Here is a 6,300-nt window from a genome sequence, read left to right as displayed (position 1 = left end):
GCCACTGCCTCGCCACTCTTTCTGAAAGTTTTCCCAATATCCAACCTGAATTTCCTCTTTGGAAAGGCCATTCCCTCTTTGTCCTAAAAGTAATGAGATTCCTGTAAGGAATCCAGGCTGGCACTTCCATGCTCTTCCAACCTGTGTACCGAAACAGGAGACAGAGGATGGGAAGGACAAGTTTTAATTATCCATGATCTACCTCTGGAAGCCAACATTCATGATGAGAAAAAAAGAATAAAACTAATTTTAATTTACTTAAAACAACAAATAATAGGAACAGGTAAGGAAGACCACATCCGTTCACCAACATATTACTCTTGAGACTGCTTCACCAGCAACGCTGCAACACATGCTGAGTTCACATCATTACACGATAGCTGATCTGATCACTAAGAAGAGGAGCAGGTGGAGGAGGAAACCGCAGGGTGTGAGATCAAACAGCCTCACAACTGCATGACACTTCCTGTAGCTGGTAGCAAGCCTGGGCAGGATGAAGAGGGCAGAGAAGGTAAAGATGAGAAACTCCACTTCCTCCACCGTGAGAGCTGGCAGTCACTGGCTATGCGGGGTGGAGAGCTGGATGAGGTACTAACAGAGCTCTTTGTACAGAGGAGATAGCAGCTGTTTTATCTGCTTGCAGGTGTCAGCAAACCGTGGGCCTATGGGAACCCTAGCTTCTGAAAATTCTCTGCTACATCTGAAATGCTGGGCTGTTCTACCTCTAGGATTTAAACCAACACTCTAATATCCCATACCAGTCTGCAGCCTTGACAAACAGTGGAACAGAATTCAATCTGTCATAGCTGGGTGTCGCTGGTATTTAAAATCTTCACTTCCTCATAGTTGATTGTTATATTTTATTCTATTTGTGTTTTAGATCTTCATAATATTCAGCTAATATAAGCAACACTCCCTCATGACTTTAACCGTTGTTAACAAAACAGCATAAAGATCTTCTAAAGTTGGCAGATGCCTGCATGTTTCCTCACAGAACATCCTGAGTTGGAAGGGACTCACAATGATCATTGAGTCCAACTCGTGACTCCACCCAACAATCAGACCAGACACCTGAGAGCATTGTCCACATGCTCCTTGATCTCCAGCAGGTCTGATGCCGTGACTACTTTTCTTGAGCCTGCTCTAGCACCCAGCCACTCTGCTGGTCAAAAACCTTCTCCTGATATCCAATCCTTCAGATTTTCTTAACTTGGAAAAGAGGGTTTCTCCAATCTAGCATAATCTCATTTACCAAGAGGAAAAAACTGCTGCTTTTTCTGATCAGAAAAGATGGAAATCAAAATCACAGCCCGGAGATGAAATGTGAAAAATATCAGTGCAAATTAAGGGCAGTGACTCATTAAAGACTAGAAAGCAGTATAAGCTGAGATACAAGAGGAAAAAAAGAAGGAAGCTGTGTGTGCTTTTCTAGCATTTTAACATGAACTGGTGAAATTTCCAGGCTAAGAACTATTGCTGAATTTATTAGATGGCAATTTGGAGGAAGCTGGTACACCAAGAATGCAATCAAGCATTTGGAAATGAAGACAACGATTAAATAAAAACCACTGCTTTTATTCTTATTACACTTACACTGCTTTATTCCTACACTGCATGTAGGAATCAGATGGCAAGGCCAGCTGATGGCCTCCTTTAGCAAACACAGCTGTTTACCTGTGAATGAGACTGCACGATTATCATGGGTTAAAACATCAGTTTAAACATTCAGAAGCAAACAAGAAAACACACTCAATACTGGGAAGAGGCAGAGGAGAAACAACAAAGCAGAGAACTTACTGTTGCACTGTATAATTCTTTGATTTGTAGTGCTTTGAATTACATGGAGTGTTTGTTTCCTCATCTCAAAAAGGATAGAGCAGAAGTGAAAAGAAGATCAGAGTACTGCAACAAATGGCATGAATGCTCCATATACAAACCCACCTTATTAGGCTTCTTCAGCTAAGGGAAGGGATAATGCAAAGGCAACACACAGACATCTACGAGATGAAGAACACAGATGGGTACCGATTGCTGACTGCATCCTCTACTACAGGAGGATACTGAAAGAAGAGTTAAGCAGATTTAAATATATATGGGATGCAAGAGAGAAGGTGCTTTGGCCAGGAGTTAACTACAGATGCCAAAAGCGTACAAGGGTCTTAGAGAGTGGAAACAAGCATGGATGAGAAAGTCACTGAAAATTACTAAATACACAGAAATCACATTTGGTTGAGCTGAAAGTAGTTGAAAGCTAGGAGTATTACCAGAAGGTATCACCTTCAAGCAGGGGGAGCTGAAGCAGGTTGCTCAGGACCACAGCAGGAAGCACATTTCCCCTTTGAGAATGATCAAGCACTGGCACAGGCTGCACAGAGGCTGTGGAGTCTCCTCCTTGAAGATCTCCAGGAGCTGCCTGGCCATGGGCCTGGGCACCCTGCTCTGCATGGTCCTGCTGGGGCTGGGGACACGATGGACCTACTAACTTCAGCCAAGCTGTGATCCTGTAACCTGTTGTCTCCACAGACAGGACACATCTTTGCCAGTGTTTGATCATTTTGAATGAAAAAATGTGTTCTCTGATGTTAAGATACACATACATATGTATATATATATATATTGTTCCCAGTGCCTCTTGTCCTACCAGCAGACATTGCTGAGAAGTGCTCCCTCTTCTCCACTCCCCTTTCACAGGTATTTATACACAGTAAGATCCCTCCAGTTCTTTTCTCTCATCTGAAAAGTCCCAGCACCCTCACCTTCTCCTTCTGAAATGCTCCAGTCCCTTACAAGCTTATCCCTGCAAGATCAAGCAGCATCTTCATACACCCCCCACGTCAGCTGCCCCTGCTTCCCACCATACACTGATGTTTGAGCTCAGACTGAAGGTCCTGCATCTGTTCCCTCCTGTCACTTCTCCCCCACCTCCACTCCAGCAGCTTTCCTTTACATCAGGCTCTTCAGTTTCCATGAAGAGGAATTTCATTTCCATATTAATGACCCAGTCAGTTCCTCAAACATAAGTTCCTCCAACATAAGTTCCAGCACTTCTTTACTTACCATGCAACTATGGTTCAGCCCTTCTCTGTAGCAGTGCCCATCCACCCACATGGGGCTCCGGCTGCACCAGCAAGTGGTTCAGCACCACAGGGACAGATCTGTAGTGAGAAATGCTACATGCTTCAATGAGTTTCACCTTGAACTAAGGGCAGCTTGAGGCCAGTGCACAGAAGAAACACCCAACAGCAGTAGTGGTGGGGGATAAAGCCTTGGAGTGGATCCCTGGCTAGACTGGAACCAAACCCAATTCATTTCATGCCCAGCAACAGTTCTGTGGTGTAAAGAATGAGTGCCAGAGTGGCAATGAGGTGTGACTAGTGATAGGACTAGACAGAATGGCTTCAAGTTGTGCCAGGGGAGATTCAATCTGGACGTTAGGCAATACTTCTCCTCGAAAACAGTGGCCAGGTGCTGGAATGGGCTGCCCAGGGAGGTGGTGGAGTCACCGACGTTAGAGGTATTGAAGGAGCATTGAGATGTTGTGTTCAGGGACACGGTTCAGTGAGAACTATTGGTGGTAGGTGGATGGTCAGACTGGATGATCTTGTAGGGCTTTTCCAACCTTTGTGATTCTGTGGTTCTGTGACTGGAACACCATCTAGCCCTGCTTCCCCTGGCTTTCGTCTCCTCCTAATCTCTCCCCATTCACCATCACCCTAACCATTACCTCAATGAGTCTGCAGCCGCAGTGCTCCCACACCACAAAGCATCCATGCCACAGACCATTTTCCCAAGGCATTCCTGATCTGTGCTCTCCTTCCCCTGACTACAGCAACACACCTAACACTAGAAAAAGCCACACTAATGATCCCAGTACAAAAAGCCAATGCAAGCTGCACTTTCCCTCCATCTACCATTCCCTCTTTCCTATCTACTCATGTTCAGAGAAGGACTTTAGGTGCCCATTACTGCTACTCCAAGCTCTGTTTTACAGTTCTAGTATTGCAGGGATTCCAGCTTCTGCTTTTTTTCCTTGAGAAGTTTGGTTTCCAGACATCTTGCTCACAAAGAAAATGCTGACAGTTTCACCTCTAAGAAACAGATGGCAATAAATTTATTTTTAAATAATGTAGGCATCCAGCTATTCCCAATAAACCTCCACCTCCTGAACAGCAGGAGATGATAAATCAGAGTGGAAACTTCTCATTCTTTCTTTCTCATTTGTGAAGTTCTGTGAATGCTTCCCCCCCCCCCCCCCGCCATGACTGCCCATTTCTGTCCTTTCACTCGGCACCCTGTAACAGAGTCTTTGCTACCACTTCTTTCCATAGCTCTGAGTTTTCATATCCATGTGCTTTTCTTCTATTAAACTAATAATCCATCACATATATCCAATTCTTTTTCTTGTAAACAATGAATATGTATATGCAAATGAACATAAACATCACATAAATGTATACTAGCTTTGTGGACCTATCACCCGTCTCTGTGCAAACATGCAATAAGCAAATACCTTGCCTCTGTGTGCAGGATTAGCTCACTGTACACCAGGTACTGGACCCCATTTGTGGGACAGTGCTGCCTGTAACAGTGCTTCCTTCCTTTCTTTGATGTTACTTACCCATTTTAATACATTGATCATAATGCTTCATTTGAATAGTACTTAGTTTTTCATTTAAAAACCGTAATAATCACCAGCAGTAGAAGTTTGTGAGTAGATACCCTCAAGTAAGAAGGTCAAGAAAACTCCTCAAACCTCCCAGCCGGGCTGGAGCTGGAGGCTGTGCCACCACCCCTAGGCTGTACTACCACCCACTGGTTTCAGGCTGAATCAGCAGCAGCATAGACACCGCCTGCACTCGGCTGCTGCAGCACAGCCTACCAGTCACCCAACTTTCTTCTTCCTCTCTGCATTTCTATAAGCCTGTGGATACCAGGAGCTGGAGGCTTCTCACGCCCAATGTTCAGTTGCTGGCTGAAAAGATCACCAGCTATGGACACAGTATCTTTAGCCACATTCAAACCCAGCTTTCCAAAGCTTCTGTCAGGGAGTATGAGAAATTCTTGGTAGCTGCCCCAAGAATGCTTTTTTTTTTTTTTTCTGTTTTTTCTTTCCCCCTCACAAAAAATGAGAAAGATTGTAAGTGTCACTTATTATTTTTTTCCTTGAAAGTCAGCCTGCAAGCACTTACTATTTTCACATGTGAAGCTTTCCTCATATATGTCGTTATCTGGATCATCCTTCTAATCCTGGAAAGTGTTGCCACACATGATCATTCTCTAAACCTCAAGATCAAAGTCTTTGAGAACTGTTCCTGTAAGTGACGGAATCCGAATTAAGCTTGTTACTCACTTCTTACCACTGTAGGTTAATCTACTTAAGACTGAAGGTTCTTGTCAGTAGAAGTAATGAACTGCTGTCAGTTCATGGAACATCAGTGCAATCTAATGAATCTTCAAATCTTAAAATGCAATTTATCACTTGGTTGGATCATCAAACCTGTTTTTTTCCATGTCAGTAATGTGTCTCCTTCTATAATTTCCCTAGGTTTTATGGCACTTTTAGTAGACTAGCATTTGGAACAAACGTAGGTCCCAAAGGTAACAAATTACAAGCATCAGTCTTTATCTGCTTATTTCAGGCACGGCTTATCAGGTAAGTAAACATTTAGCTGAGACAGTTTGTGTTTCTGTCCAAACCCTATGAAAAATGAGGAGCTCTAACATTCAGTCCATCCTTTCTATCGTGGGAATACAGCTTTAATTATACACAATCATGTCTCTTACATTATGAAAAAAAAACCAACCCAAAACCCCAGGATTATATATGTTATTCTTGCTTGGTGAGACAGCCAAGGTAGCACTTTACCAGCCCACCCAAGCACAGTGAACATGTGGTTCTAGCCAGTATTATAAGAACACCTTAATGTTATAAACTTTCTACACTATGGTGACAGATCAACTTGTTTTAAGTCCATCTGTATATTTGGCTGTAGCCTTACATCATTACACAACATACATGGGCATGTCTTCCCATTAAATTTCACTGAGGACTGATGAGCCTTCATAATTCAGGCATAAACTCAAAGATACAGTTCTTTTTGGACATGCAACTGTTGCTGCAGTGGAACATCTAAACAGTTTAATGCTTAAGTACTGACAAAAGCAAGGAGGGTGTGGGAATGGAAGTGGGGGGGCTCTTCTTCAAAGAGTTAAATGTTCATGATACAAGATTGTACGTTCTAGACTCCCTCTGTTTAATTTCAGGTATAGTTCTGTATTACCATCATTTTTGGAGGCCTA

The sequence above is a fragment of the Cyrtonyx montezumae genome, unplaced genomic scaffold (assembly GCF_038088225.1).
Source record: "Cyrtonyx montezumae isolate F1298 unplaced genomic scaffold, pur_monq_1.0 scaffold_8, whole genome shotgun sequence".
Taxonomy (NCBI): domain Eukaryota; kingdom Metazoa; phylum Chordata; class Aves; order Galliformes; family Odontophoridae; genus Cyrtonyx; species Cyrtonyx montezumae.
This window is presented reverse-complemented; position numbering follows the sequence as displayed.